This window comes from Lissotriton helveticus, chromosome 6, assembly GCF_964261635.1.
Source record: "Lissotriton helveticus chromosome 6, aLisHel1.1, whole genome shotgun sequence".
NCBI lineage: Eukaryota > Metazoa > Chordata > Amphibia > Caudata > Salamandridae > Lissotriton > Lissotriton helveticus.
In genome coordinates, this window is record NC_136067.1 from 532,819,100 (window position 1) to 532,834,320 (window position 15,221).

The 15,221-nt window shown below is 43.8% G+C and overlaps 1 protein-coding gene across 1 annotated transcript in view; it reads right to left on the reverse strand.

Annotated features, from left to right (window-relative positions):
- Positions 1 to 15,221, reverse strand: part of KHDRBS2 (KH RNA binding domain containing, signal transduction associated 2) — a 1,768,831-nt gene that overhangs the window by 1,547,130 nt on the left and 206,480 nt on the right. The gene's annotated exons all lie outside the window — the stretch shown is intronic.

Sequence of the window (15,221 nt, forward strand, 5' to 3'; positions counted from 1 at the left end):
AACCTTTGACAAACATTTGCATTTGTGACACTTGGGTTTCTTTCTAAGAAACACTGACCTTGCTGACACAAAAGAAGTTCATGAGAACACTATCACACTGCCTTGGCATTATGTGCAAGGCTTTCATGAGCGTGATACAAATGTGTTTGTTATTACATCCATATGACGACACATCTATCTGTGAAATACAAATAATAGGCAGCCTGATCACAATCACAGCCAGAGGAAAGGATGCCATTTTCTATATACATCCTTTTGTTTCCAAATACAATCAGATCATTGTCCCTCCAGGGGTCCCTGCATGCTGAAGCTTTTGCCTAGCAGATTAACATCTCTGTAAGGAGTGTCCACTTCATGAAAAAGACAGTATCTTACATTCTTACACACCAGGTTAAGGACTTAGAACATCCAGAACAGGTTTTCTTGGCAGGCCTTACATTCACACCATTTACACGTACGTTAGGGTTTGCATAGTAGGAGTATGCTAAATTGTTATAATGCTGTATTTGTATGCACCAAAAGCTTTCTCAACAAGATGATGGAACTCTTCGTTTTATTCACTGTTTTGACACTCATTTAACTTTCTCTGCTTCTGTCTATTAATCATTGCAGCACATTCCCTATACAAGAGTCACTATGGTTCAATAAATATTGAAAAATGCCCCTTTGTGTATTCTTTGTATATTTCTCTGCGCGCAAGAGACCACGAGTGACCAAGCAAAAAGGTGTAGTTTTTTCAACACGTTTCCTGATGGAATAGGGTTGTCATGTTCAAGTAGTTGCGACAACTGTTCCCTCCCTGCCTAAGCTTATGGGAGCTAACAATGGCACTCTGAACTTGCTTGTTCACGGGACAACATATCCTGTGAGGGTGCATAGAATCAGTCTGGCACCATCCTAAGTGTATGTTGTTCACAAATGAGCCATTCCTACTGATTAGTGGAAACAACAGGACACTATAAAATAAGTGTTTCTTCATCATAAGGACAGCCTCCAAACCACTCTGCAGAACCTTATAAATGTCAAGGTTAGGTTTGTAAAGCAAGGTTATCTAAAGTATGCAACTAAATTGTTTAAATTATGCAGCAACATTTTTTAAAATATGCAGCACTTTCTCTGGCAGTGTTACTTTCAGATACATGGTCCAAACGTCATTTTTATTGAAATTGGTAAATGATGCAAAGTATGCGGTAAATGTGGTAAACTAATATTTTTCTAAGAAACATACACATAGCTAGCATTTCATATATCGTATATGCATATACATAGCCAGTACTGCAATATGGTACTCATTAACACTGCTAAGGAAGTGTAAGGAATCACAAACCACTTATTTATTTATTTCAACTCTTGTGAGTTGTGGTCCCTCACCACACTCCACAATGATATTTTACAAAATATTACACCTGCATATTGGCATCCACACACAAACACACATGCACACACCCTCACATATATCGTGTAGGAAAATCAGGTCAGGAGTCCCAGGCAATCATAACATATTTGTTAGACCTGCTACCATTGGCATGAGTCTCCCTTTCATTGTTTGCTGTTGTCTCCTTGTTTATGATATGTTTTTGCTGGCTAGCTACATGGATGAGTGACTCCATGATTGGCTTATTTGATTTACCTTCTTAGACCCTAGTGCAGTGCACCATGTGTTCCCAGGGCCTATAGATCAAATGCTGCTAGTGGGCTTGCAGCACTGATTGTACCACACCACAGAAGAAGCTTATAAAGTGTGTCTCAGGCCTGCCATTGCAGAGCCTGTGTGCAGTCTAATACTGCCATGTCGACTTGGAAAGTGCATCCACTTACCAGTCTCTAAACCTTACCTTTTCTACATGTTAGCCACCCCTAAGGCAGGCTCTAAGGCAGGGTGCATTGTATGTGAAAGGTAGAACATGCCCTGGTGTGTGTTGCATGCCCTGATAGTGAATTACAACCACTTTTCTTTCTCACTATTGCAAGGCTAACTTTTCCAATAGACCAGATTGGGCAGTTTGACTATAACATCCTATAATCCTAACTGACCCGGGGAACATGGTAGAAAAACGAATTTAGTGTGCCTGAACTGATGATAAAATACATCTTTTAGTAAAGGTGGTTTTAACATTCTGTGTTTGAAAAAAACACTTTTAGAAAGTAGATATTTTCTTGTCTAAACCATCCAGTCTGCCTCTGCTAGGTTCTGTATTGCATGTCTGGTTTGTGAGTTACAGTGGCTGAGGGGGCTCCAGAAGGCAGGGTGAGTCAGCACTAGGCTGAATAGACCTATCTTCATTGGGAGTGGTGGGTGGAGTAGCACCTGGGCCTGAATAGGGCTATGCCTGCCTTCCACAATGCTGGCTCCACCTCCTGGGGTGTGTCTGATGACCTTGGCCCACACGGATAAAGGAAGAAATTGTGCGCTGGCAGAATGCACCCAGAACTGTTTTGGACTAGGTAAAGGCACTCTCTGCCTTCAGTGACAAAGGATTTGGGTGTATGAAATGGGGGAACAAGACCCCAGAACTTTAGATCACTTCTGAACATCAAGACAGATCTTTTGCCAAGGAGAAGAACCAGAGGATCTGCAGGAGTTTTTGACTTCCCCTGTGCCAGTGTGTTGCTTTCTGGGGTTGGCCTGCAGTGGTTTCTTTATTGCCAAGGAAAGGAGAAAGACTTTTATTCACAACTTTCATCATCTTGAAGAAGAATCTCCAAGGGCTTGAACTGTGCATGCAAGCTCCTCCCTGAATTTCCTTGCTGGGTATTCTGTCTGCAGAAGCCTGCGTGTTGTTGGGAGCTGGAAGCGCGACTCAACGAGAAGAAGCGTGTCACATCCGCAGCTGTCACGGTCACATCATCGGAGAAGCGTGTCTCCACCGCAAGGGTCGCTGTCGCATCACCAGACCAGAGAAGCGTGTCTCCATAGCAGCTGTGTGTCGTCACTTCACTGGAGAAGCGTTTTGCAACCGCAAGGGTTGCTATTGCATTACCATAGAAGCGTGTCGCAGGGCCTGTTGCAGCTGTAAAGTTACAGAGTCGCCGTATGGCCAACAGGCCTGCACACATCATCTTCTCGTCGTTGCATAGCATCAAGGGCGCCATCTTCTCGCATCGTTCCGGATCATCGCATCGCATCAAGGCGCCATCTTGTGGCATCGCAACCGGGCCGCACCACGAGATCGTTGCATCACCTCCTCTTCAAGAAGGAACAGATGCACTGCCTACTTTGCGCAAGCAATGAGGAACAGACACATCGGCTCCCCCGAAGCAAGGAACGCATTGTTCTCCCTGCGAACCTTTTGTTTATCTTGCGTGACGCATCCAAAGGTACTTTGTGAGAAACGTGTCGCATTTACTATCTAAAGTGAATTGAGTTATTTCTACCATCTTAAAGTCATTTTTTTAATACTTGTTAGAAATGGGATTTCTGGTTGGCTAAGGCTTACGCCCAAGCCAGGCAGAAACCACCATTCTAGTCAGGGCAAGGGAGTCACACGCCAAGATAACCCCTGCTCACCCCCTTGGTAGCTTGGCACAAGCAGACACGCTTATCCCGGAGGCAATGTGTAAAGCATTTGCGCACGCACACAACAGCATCAACATCCCAGGCACACCACAAAAGGAACTCCACACAAGGTTATATAAAAATAACTTTTGTATTGTCAAAACACATCAGATAGGAATCACACATGTACATTGTGCCAACCGGCACGGGCAATATTCACAAGGGATTATGTACAAGACAGGGCCACCTGGACCACTGTCAGAATCAGCACTTAGCAGAAATACTGTTAGAAATAGCACTTTGTAGATCATAGAATAATAATCACTTTAACACACCTGTACTAGAAAGAACAACCACCTAAATATCACCATACATTTAGGGGTATAGGCAAGAACACATTACACCTGATGCATCACAACATTCAGAGGTGTAGGGAAGGAAGACACATGTAGCATAAACATACATTCAGCGGTGTAGGTAAGACACATAATGCATAAAACACATTCAGAGGTGTCACAGGCATAATGGCATTGCACATTACGTATAACTCACATTTGGGCCTAACCGGAAAAAATACAGTAGGCAATCTCATTACTAGTCTAAACACATTAGACTCTGCCTCCTAAGAATAAATCATATTTAGGGGCGTAACTCACATAGTGAAAACATCTCACTAGCATAAACCTACATAGGTAAAATAACCTCATAATCACATTGCGCAAACATTACCTTAGGCAATTACTATCATAAACATAGCAAAATCACATTGTGCAAAAATCACATTACCAGCCCCCTGGTCAAGTGGCCATCTAATAAAGGGACTCAAAAACCCTGTGTCCAGAATGTCAGGGCGCGCTGCCAATGCAGCGCCAGTCAGGGGTGCGCCACCGGCGCAAATCCTAAATGTTGCAGCTGCCCACTACTTGCTGGGCAGCTGGGAACAATCACAGGGCCTAAACGTTGCAGCTGGCACTAAGTGATGCGCAGCTGTAGCAGGCCTGGCACCACTGTGCCATCTCTGTCCCACACAAGGACTCTCAAATTGCGCCTAAACGGTGCAGCTGCCCACTAATTGCTGGGCAGCTGAGACAAAACGGCGACAGGGGCTCTCTCTAGCCCCTAGAACAAATCTGCGCCATCTGTTGGAGCCCCACAGGCTCTGAAACTCTGCACACGTTGGAGCCACACAGGCTCTGACACCACACATGCCCCCAAACATTGGAGTGCCCCCTCTGGGGACTCGTGATCAAAAGAAATGCCCCCTAAATACTGTGGAGCGTTGTGAAGGACATGGGCCTTTTAAATAGAGTGTGCCCCAGCATTGGAGTCATCCGATACTCGATAAAACCGTTGGGGCGGCCCACTGCCATCCGGGGCTGCCCTAACTGCACCACTGTCACTGTGCCTTTCTCCGGCACCAACAGTAGTCCCCCACGGAGCCACACGGGGCTCAGCTAGATGCTGCCAATACACGGGGAGCAGCCCACTGCCAAACAGGGCCGCTCCAATTTGTGCCCTCAACAGGCACCGCGACATCCGCCCGGAGCTTCCCGCCTACCCCCAGCCCTTCAACACTCACCGGGCTGGTCGGGGGGGCTCTGCTTCACTCGCAGCTTGCGGCCCCGGGGCTCTCCACAACTACTGGAGCCCCGGGCCACGGGAGCACGTCACTTCTTCTCTCCCTGGACTCGAGGAGGCGGGGTAGGCTCCCGACCTCCTCTCTCTCGTGGCACCACTTCCGCCTCCTGGCAGGCCCCGCCCCGTCCCGGCCGGGCCTGCCTAACTTCCGGTTTTGCCGCGATCGCGGCAGAGATCACTTCATGGGGGCATCACGAGGGGTGGGCACCCTCGAATCTCAAAATAAATGTAGAAGCGAGGTGGGCACTCGCTAAGGGGCAGATAAACGGGGTGGCACCCATATATAAAGAAAATGAAGCAATTACTGCATAACGCAGGGTGGGCACCTGCGAGGGACACGCAAAAGGCAGGAGTGCTTTCCTCCTCGGGAAAACGACAGCGCTCTGCCCAGAAATGAGAAATAAAGCGCCCTCAAGGAGCTAGGGGCACAGACAGCACCAGGTCCCTCAGGAATGACCCCCTACAACAAGAAGGGTCCCCAGCAATCTAGCCCCCGTAGGTGAGGAGGGCAAGAGGGTCCCACAAAGTCCTGGATCATCAAAAGATGGAGCAAGCAGCTCCAAGAACAAGGAAAAGTCCTTCAGCCTCCCAGTCCAGCAGGCATCCAGGCAGCCAGGGGCTGGGCAGAGCCCAGGGAGGCAAGCCTTCCCCTGGGCCCCAGCAGCAGCACTCCCCTGGTAGATTCAAGTCAGGAAACAAGAACATTTTGTAAGGGGACACAGCCCCTTTTTATACAGGAAATCCCTTTGTCTAAAGGTGCAGGGTGGGGGAAAAACCAGGTGCAGCTGGTTTGGGAGCCCCCTTGATGAGCTCAGCCACCCCTCCCATTCACTAGTCAGGCCAGGGTCATCAGTCGCACTACAGGGGGCGGAGCCAGCATTGTGTGGGGAAAGCCCAGCCCTATTCAGGACCCAGGTGCACCCCTCCCCTCACATCAGCATGCTAATCTCAACACCCACCACTGGGCAGACCCATCCAGACTCCTGGAGCCAGGCTCCAGCCAATCACGTGCCAGTACACTCACTACACACACACACCCATGTCTAGAAGTGGCACTTACACACTAGGCACATTCATGCCGCATACATCATTACGCAGCATTCAATCTCACAAGTTCGCACATACCAAACTCGACCCTGGATTACCCACACATCAGGAACTACCATGGTCACACATATTCCCCATGCATTCCTATGGGAAGGCAGGTCACTCTCACACATACACAGAGAGCTCACACACTTTACACTGTACCACAGTGAAAAAGTGCGCAGAGACCTAAAATCACCAACACCAGGTTACAGAAACAGTCTAGGCAAAAGCAAAAAGTTTCGGAGTGAACCTGCCAAAAGGGTCAGGTCCAACAATACTGTATTGTGGATTTTTGTGGTTTGAGTCTTGTGTTAAGTCTATATAAAGAATACTCATTTTTATAAAACCTGTGTTATGTCCATCTGTAGTGTTTTCACTGTATTACTGTATGTGTTCACAAATGTTTTACATACTGCCTCTGAGAAAGCCTGCCTGCATATGCCAAGCTACCACAGGGTGGAGCAGGGGTTATTTTAGGAGCGTAGCCCCCTTACTCTGACTAGAAGCAATGGTCCCTATTTGGACAAAGGTGCAAGACATTGCCAACTAGAGACCGTCCCCAGTTCTACCAATATTGAGTCCAAATTTTAACAAATGCTGTCTTTCACCTCTGAGGTCCTGGTGTTTTTGTATCGTGGACTCACCAACTGGGAAGAAAGTACCCCTTTCAGCACTTGACTCTCAGGGCTGGAAGGCAGAGCAGTCCAAGGTCTACTCAGAGCAGGTGCTCTGGGTTAGAGGCTTGAAACTCTGCAAAGCAACGAACAGCATTTAGTAAATCACAGTTTAGCCAGTGTTTTCTTATAAAGCGAAAAATAACTTTATTGTACACAGAACGATATATCTAGGCACTACAAAATTAACAGAATAGTTGGTGATAATACCTATGGGCCCACCAGTGCTTAATTTGTAAAATATGAAGTGCAGGTGCTCAATTTTCCCCCGGAGGCTCCACCCACTTTCCTTGGCTCCGCCCACTTCCGCCAGTGGCTCCACCCACTTACTCTTGTTGCTCCACCCCAGTGCTTAATTGTTAATGCCAGGGTTCTTTTCGGGAGCTCACGTCAGCTTACACCACCCATTGCCCCTACAGAGCTGTCAATGACAGTACCAACACAACTACATACCATCTCACACCTAAAAATGATAGATTTGGGAATAGTATTTTGTATTACATGAGTAGTACTACAGTAAGACTAATTTTACAGGCATGGTTGGGATTTTAATTTTAAGGTAAATAAAAATTAAGAAAAAAGAGAGAAAGAAAAAAAAACTACTGAGGAAGTCATGCAAAACCTGCGATTTCCATTTTGAAACATACACTTTAAAAAAAATATACAAGAATAGTACAATTCGAATCTGTATTAGGCCCGTCATCTATCCATAAATAATTTGTAATGCAAATAGACAGAACAGACTTGTTAAAAAGGAGATACATAGGACCTTTCATAATCACAAATTAAGATCAAGTAAACGAATATTTATTTCACTGAGTAAGGGGCAGCGCTGGCCTCAGATATAGCAAGAGAGGCAGAATAGGGAGAAAGAAGGGGGGAGAGATGATTGGAAAAGGACGAAGAAGAATAGAGCACCTGCAAGAGTGTGAAATTCGAACAGAAGTGGAGCAAGGTGCAAAATAGGAATGAGGGAAATCAAGCAACCTTGCCATTAGGATACGCCAACAGGCCCCAGAAATCCTTGAGGCCCTTGCGCTTAATATTTTACAAGATAAGCATTGTGCACAATGCACCACAATCATGTCCAGCAGCAAAACATGACACCCATGTGCAGCTTCTATGCGACTGCACTTCAACAGTAAACTTGCTTTACTCTGATAACAAAAGCATAGAACTCAAACTGTTAATGCAGGGCAGAATAGAATGGTAAAGAAACCCAAGAATGATGCGAAATCCACCACAAACACCACCCACCCAGTACAGTAGCATTACACTTTTTTCATCTAATGAAAAGCATCCCGTTCCATCCCAAATTCAGCCTGCACCCGTACATGCAAGGGCATTGAGGGGGGGGACACGTTACAAATCCAGCTTCTGTAGTGAACAAGGCTAGACAAATGGAAAACGTTGCAATACAAACAACTCCTTAGGGTTTCCCAGATGACAAGTACATGAAGTTGTGCCCCTACTACCTGAAATAGCCTTCTTGTAAAATGCACCTACGTTACATATTTTCCTCACTAGAAAAACCCAGAAGGTCCTGCCACATTGAAATAAATAAAGGGTTCTGCTGAAAACAAAACTGCCCACCCGACGATCTACCAGCAGAGAGACGCCAGCGCGGATCTCAGCTGCTATGAATCAAAAAGATTAAAATTCATCTGAAGTTTGGTAAGCTCATCAATCGATCCCAATAACACATCCAAAGTACCACAATCAAAACCCTATCAACCATGAACCTCCTTGTGAGTATAAGCGCTATATCATCGACTAACCCGAAGTGGCATCTGTGTACTCAACACTTCAAAAGTGTCTCGCTCCTATAATTTGGAACGAGCTACATAAATACTAACACGGTACTTTAAAAAAAAAAATCCCTATTAATATCTGCTCCATGTGTTACCTCTTTAATAGGCCAAAATCATGACTCAACTGCCCTCTTCAGCTTTAATATTTCCACCTCTACTGCCCCTCCCTCGGACTCCACATTCACAATTATATGATGCTGCTCAGATCACCACTCCAGGCCTCTCTGTCATGTTACCAATTGTAGTCAATATTACAGGTATAGTTTTGGGAGGTAGTTGTGATATATTGATGTGGGTGATGTACTGCATGTGTGATGTATGTGACGGGACTATTATTTGCAGATCTGATAAAAAGGGCTGTGTATATCTTACTGGTGCTTGCAGTGTCGACAAACATTTTGAGACGCCGATTTGAGTGGCGCTGATTTGTACAATGCTACCATATGTGAGCACTTGGGTTGATGATGGTCCACGTTAGGGTTAGCTGCCTTTCTGCCAGAGTAATCGCGGTTGTGACAGGTGTTCTATGCTTAACGTGTCTCCCATGCAGTGCATGGTCGTGCCTGTGTTTTGTTGGTAAATGATGAGGCTTAATGGACAGCTGAGCTCACACATTTCATCCGTGCCGGACTACTTGCAGAGTCTATGTAAAGTGGTGCATTGCTCGAAATGTGCTTCAGCACATCTGACACATCTACAGAATTTTCCATCATGTGTGGCAGGGACATCCTGTCTTCTCTCTGTTGTTTCAGAGCCTGGTATGACCCTTTCTGGTGTGTATGCCCGTTGTGGTTTTGCATAGGGATTTGCAACAGAGGTACGTGCTTAAGTGGGATATATGACGTTAAAACGCATGTTTTTACAACGCATACCGTTACAACGGGACTTTTACAACGCCAATACTATTACCACGCATGTATTTACAACGCATTTTTTTACAACGCAGGTACCTTTACAACGCATACCATTACAACGTAAGTATTGGTAAGTATATATTTTTTTTTAATTGTATATTATTTAAAATTAATATAATGTAATGTAATTGTATTTAATTTAATTTAATTTAATTTAATTTCATTTAATTAATTTAATTTAAATTTAATTTAATTTTATTTTTACCCTGTATCCCTTTACCCAAAAACCCAAAACTGACCCTGAACCCTAAAAATACCCCTTTACCCAAAAACCCAAAACTGACCCTGAACCCTAAAAATACCCCTTTACCCAAAAACCCAAAACTGACCTTAAACCCTAAAAATACCCCTTTACCCAAAAACTGAAAACTGACCCTAAACCCTAAAAATACCCCTTTACCCAAAAACTGAAAACTGACCCTGAACCCTAAAAATACCCCTTTACCCAAAAACTGAAAACTGACCCTGAACCCTAAAAATACCCCTTTACCCAAAAAACTGAAAACTGACCCTGAACCCTAAAAATACCCCTTTACCCAAAAACCCAAAACTGACCCTAAACCCTAAAAATACCCCTTTACCCAAAAACTGAAAACTGACCCTAAACCCTAAAAATACCCCTTTACCCAAAAACTGAAAACTGACCCTGAACCCTAAAAATACCCCTTTACCCAAAAACTGAAAACTGACCCTGAACCCTAAAAATACCCCTTTACCCAAAAAACTGAAAACTGACCCTGAACCCTAAAAATAACCCTTTACCAAAAAACTGAAAACTGACCCTGAACCCTAAAAATACCCCTTTACCCAAAAACTGAAAACTGACCCTGAACCCTAAAAATACCCCTTTACCCAAAAACTGAAAACTGACCCTGAACCCTAAAAATACCCCTTTACCCAAAAACCCAAAACTGACCCTGAACCCTAAAAATACCCCATTACCCAAAAACCCAAAACTGACCCTGAACCCTAAAAATACCCCTTTACCCAAAAACCTAAAACTGACCCTGAACCCTAAAAATACCCCTTTAAAAAAAACCTAACATATAACATTTTAAATATAATTATATACTTACCAATACTTACGTTGTAATGGTATGCGTTGTAAAAGTACCTGCGTTGTAAAAACATGCGTTGTAAATAAATGCGTTGTAATGGTATTTGCGTTGTAAAAGTTCCGTTGTAATGGTAGTGCGTTGTAAAAAATGCGTTGTAATGTGTGTTTACCGCTTAAGTGTGTGTATTTGCAGGCTGTATCTGTGAGGTATACAAATTAGTTTACATTTGACGTTACTAGTTATGAGCATGCACATTACTGCTCTGTCCCTCTTCATCTATAAATACAGGTGCTAACTACAAGGGTTGTCACCTCTGCCGACAGATGCCTTCTAAACTAGCTCGCTGACTCGCACCATTTATTAGTCTCACAAGCTGACTGAGACCTGCGCAGCTTAATTTGTAAAAAAATAAGTGCCTGGGCTCTCACCAAGAGGACATTGCAGCTAGTGCCACACATTGCTCCAGCCACTGCTGCCCCTAACAGTACCAAAGCAACTATTAACCATCACACTCCTGAAAGTTTGACTATTCAGACTATTCCAGGCCCTCAATGCTATAAGTATAGCTTGAGCTCTTGTAAAAGTCATTTGCAGCAATAGCAGTAACCCCCTGAACTGTCTACATGAAACACAAACCTGTGACATGCATGCTAGAGGTTGTGCTTTGCAACAAACAGACAAATCTTCTATGGTATTTTATGATGAGCCAACCTGCCTAGTCTGCAAACAATCTCTCCAGTAAGCACCTTAACCGCCAGAGATGTTTTAATACTAATATTATAAGCAGTATGGAAGATAGGTTCACAAAGAGATCTGCAGCTGGTGCCTTAACCCCACGTTTTCAAAGGCGACCATTTAAGTAAGCCTTTAACCCCAATGTATGTGATCACGGAGTACATTTTATTGCATTTTCACCACTGCCTACTAACCAAATAATATGTCAAAAATCTAAAAATAATGCCTGGACGATGTTAATTCCTATTGAACTTTGTATAGGTTTAATACTTCCAGGTTGTATACCTGTTGAAATGCAACTTTCCAATTGTTTCCTTCTGTGAAGCACTTCAACCCCCCTGTGTCTGGTACACTTTATACAGAACTTTAAATAAATCAATCAATAGTCCACCTACCATCAAGCACCGAAAGGCTGCTCTATACATGTCTGATGAAAGATAATCCCACGTTCAAATAGTCGTGTGTTTCTGCCATCAGCTGTGTACTAGTGTTCAATGTTACATTTGTGTACAATTCATACTGATTATTATGATAAATCACGTTTTATCATGTGGGGCCCATGGCTGCAATACTTCCGCCACTGCTGCTAGCTTTCAACTTTAGAAACAAGATTTCGCTCCAAAAGTCAGCAGCAGCGGAAAAAGAGCTGCAACCTCGGGCCCCACAGTATAAAACGTTTAGCATAATCATACATTTCTAATTTCAAAATTGTAGAGAAATATAAATATGGTGAAAGGCATTACTTACTGGGACAGCATTTTACGTTTTGATTAATCTGCGAGGGAGGAGGCCTGCAGCACCACACGCTGGTTGCTTGTCTCGTAGGAATCGGATAATGATTAAGGGCGCAGCTGCGCAGTAGGCTGGGCGGACCGCAGGTAAAAGCACTACTCATTGGTCCGATTCGGGGGACAAACTTCATGATTCGCCATGGAGGGAATATATTTTTCAATCGTTTTATTGGTAGTACTAGTGCATTACGCAAGCGCGCTACCAATGAATGAAAGTAAAATGAAAATGGGGTGTGACAGTGTTTGTAGCCTACGCTGAGGCAGGGACCCAGCCAGTTTCAGTTTCAGTAGGTAATTTGGTGTGTGTGTGGCTGACATTTAGGCGGGCCGCGCGGCAGAGCCACTGTATTCAATTTAAAGTATTTTACGCACGCATGCAATCGTGTGATTATCACCTCTTCACAGGACTAGGAAGAGACTGGAATGGTGGCAAGACCACTCCGCAACATTCTAAACGACCAGAGCCCGCATCCTATTATTACTTATACTGCATGTGGACTTGCCTACAGTGTAGACCCGGCCCTAAGAAATAAGTGCCGGTTCTAAGCACCGGAAAGCACCGGCACAAATTAAGCACTGGGGCCCACCGTCTAAAGGTCCTTACAGCCGGCAGGTTATGTACATTAAATAAAGGTTATAAAGGTCAAGTCCGCTCTTTTAAGTTCCCTCAACCCTGGCATGAATACAAAACAAATTATTTAAATACCACGGGCTTGTACAAGTCATCGTCTTGACCATAATATCTACAGTGTGTAGAATTGTATTTCCTCTATTCAAGATTTTATGTTGACAGCCTATCAACATATCAAGATGGTACCTGCCATACACATTTACATACATCCAGGATGAATTTAACTCCAGTACTGTGACCACTTTAATATTACATTGTATACCGTCCTTGCCCACTGAAATGAATAAGTAGTATATTGTGTCTATCTCACCGGAAGCGATGTGAAGAGGTACAATTAAAAAATAAACACTTTTGTAAAATAAACAAATAGGTCAGTAAATAATGCAATATTTGTGATGCAACAAGAAGTATCAACCTTTTTACGTCCTGGTAAATCATACATGTGATCTAGCTTGTCTCGCTGCTGATTTAGAATTGGTAACCATTATTGTATTTTGAGCAAATTCTTTCCGTACACTTGTACTGGGGGAAGGAAATCACGCCAGAGCAATTAAACGAATGACGGACCAGAAATCAAATGGTGAAAGCTGTCGATTGTGCGGTTTCATTAAGCATGCTGTGCAGCACTTCCTAGGTGTATTTATTCCAATATATTCCGATGAATTGATTTTGGTGTTAGCAGCCTCCTGCCGAGGCTGCCTGCCTTGCATAATGCAGGAGCTGCCCGCTAGGACAGCAAGTCATAAATGGATGCTTGAACATCTCTGAGAGGTGTACAACGTCTGAGCGGTGTTAACGAGGCAGGCATGATTTAACAAATTTTAAACCTGGCCATGTTGCTTGCCTGAAAGTAATAATGATCTCTGCCTGCAAAATCAACATTTTTGAAAAAAGGTCAAGAAAGTCAAAATAATAGAAACAAAGACGGATCTGGAGAATTTTCGGGGTCTATAATGTTCACCACTGTAGACCCCGAGAATTCTCTAGATATGTCTTTGTTGTAAGAAAACAGTCTACGTAACCGTGCACAACACCCCCTAATATTCTTGATTGATCAGTGCCTGGGTTCATGCAGTATTATTGAAATTTCATTAATGCACACTAATAAAACAATAAGGATGGACAGAAACATCCAAGTGAATATGTAGGTACTCCATACTTGAGTGAATGTATGTCCCTGTAATACACACTGTTCATTGATTTGGAAGTGCTCAGTTCCGTAACTGTCCTAATTCGTTTTTCTTTCCCCGATCCGGGGTTAGTCTTTGACGCCTCACCTTCATTCTGTGATGACTCTCTAAGCTGCTCCCTGCGCTTAGGGAGTCTGCATTTAATCCATCCTATGTCTCTGGGTGTTCTGTTTGTTCATGCCACCTCTTTCAGCGTTCTTCCACACTTGTGTGTATTTCAGGATGCCAAAAGCCTCTTTGGACTTCTTACTTGCCCTGTGCTTGGTCCTGTCCAGCTGTCTGGGTGCACCACTAAGCATTTCTGGAATGTGTCATTTTGATTTCTTACAGTTGTTGAAGATGTATAAATTGACTGAGATGAGGAAGATGGCTGTGGGATAATATCTCAAATACAAGAAATCTTCCTTTGTGTATCCTAGTTTTCCTCTTCACAGTCCGTTTTCCCAACCTTCCTGAGGCCTGGTCTCTGGTTTCCCAAATTATGGCTGTTCTACTTAGGGTCAGTGTTAGCTGGTACTTGGCACTGAAATGTCGTCTACCCTTGGGGGGGGGGGGGGGGGGGTGAGGTCCAATGGGTAGATGAGGAGACCTTTGGGGAAGAGGGATAATAAAGTTTCGCTTACTCTGGAATAAGGGATTTCCTGCCTCCAAGTGATAACTCATCTCAAGTATGTAAGTACTTCGGTGAGAAAGACCAGGACTCACAGTAATGAAAATAACCAGTAAGCAATCCCAAAATGAATGCAGCCTGAATAATGTTTAGTGAAATGACATATTTGAGTGCTCCTTTCAGATGCTGTTATAATGGAAACTTTGCTTTTTGAGACACTATGCTCATGTTCATAACTGCTTGAAACAAGAGCCTAAATTTGAAGATACCAAATGTATATGTTTTCACTTCAAAGTTTCATTCGACAAGAAAGCATAGGAAGAACCGTGGTATCTATAATGGAAAGATAAGTCAGGGACGAGTATAGGGACGTGACATGGATGTGTGTTTGCAAGCGTCTGAACATTCTGTGTTCTGAGCAATTATGAAAACTAAAAATTGTGCATGATAAAAAAAAGTGAGTCTTTGGAATGAGTGGTGAATCGGTGATTCAGAGTTAGCATGTAAATCATGTGATTGAAACAAGAGGCCAACCTGATCACCAGAAAGTCTTGGAGGTGACCTCTATAACTGCTACAATGGGC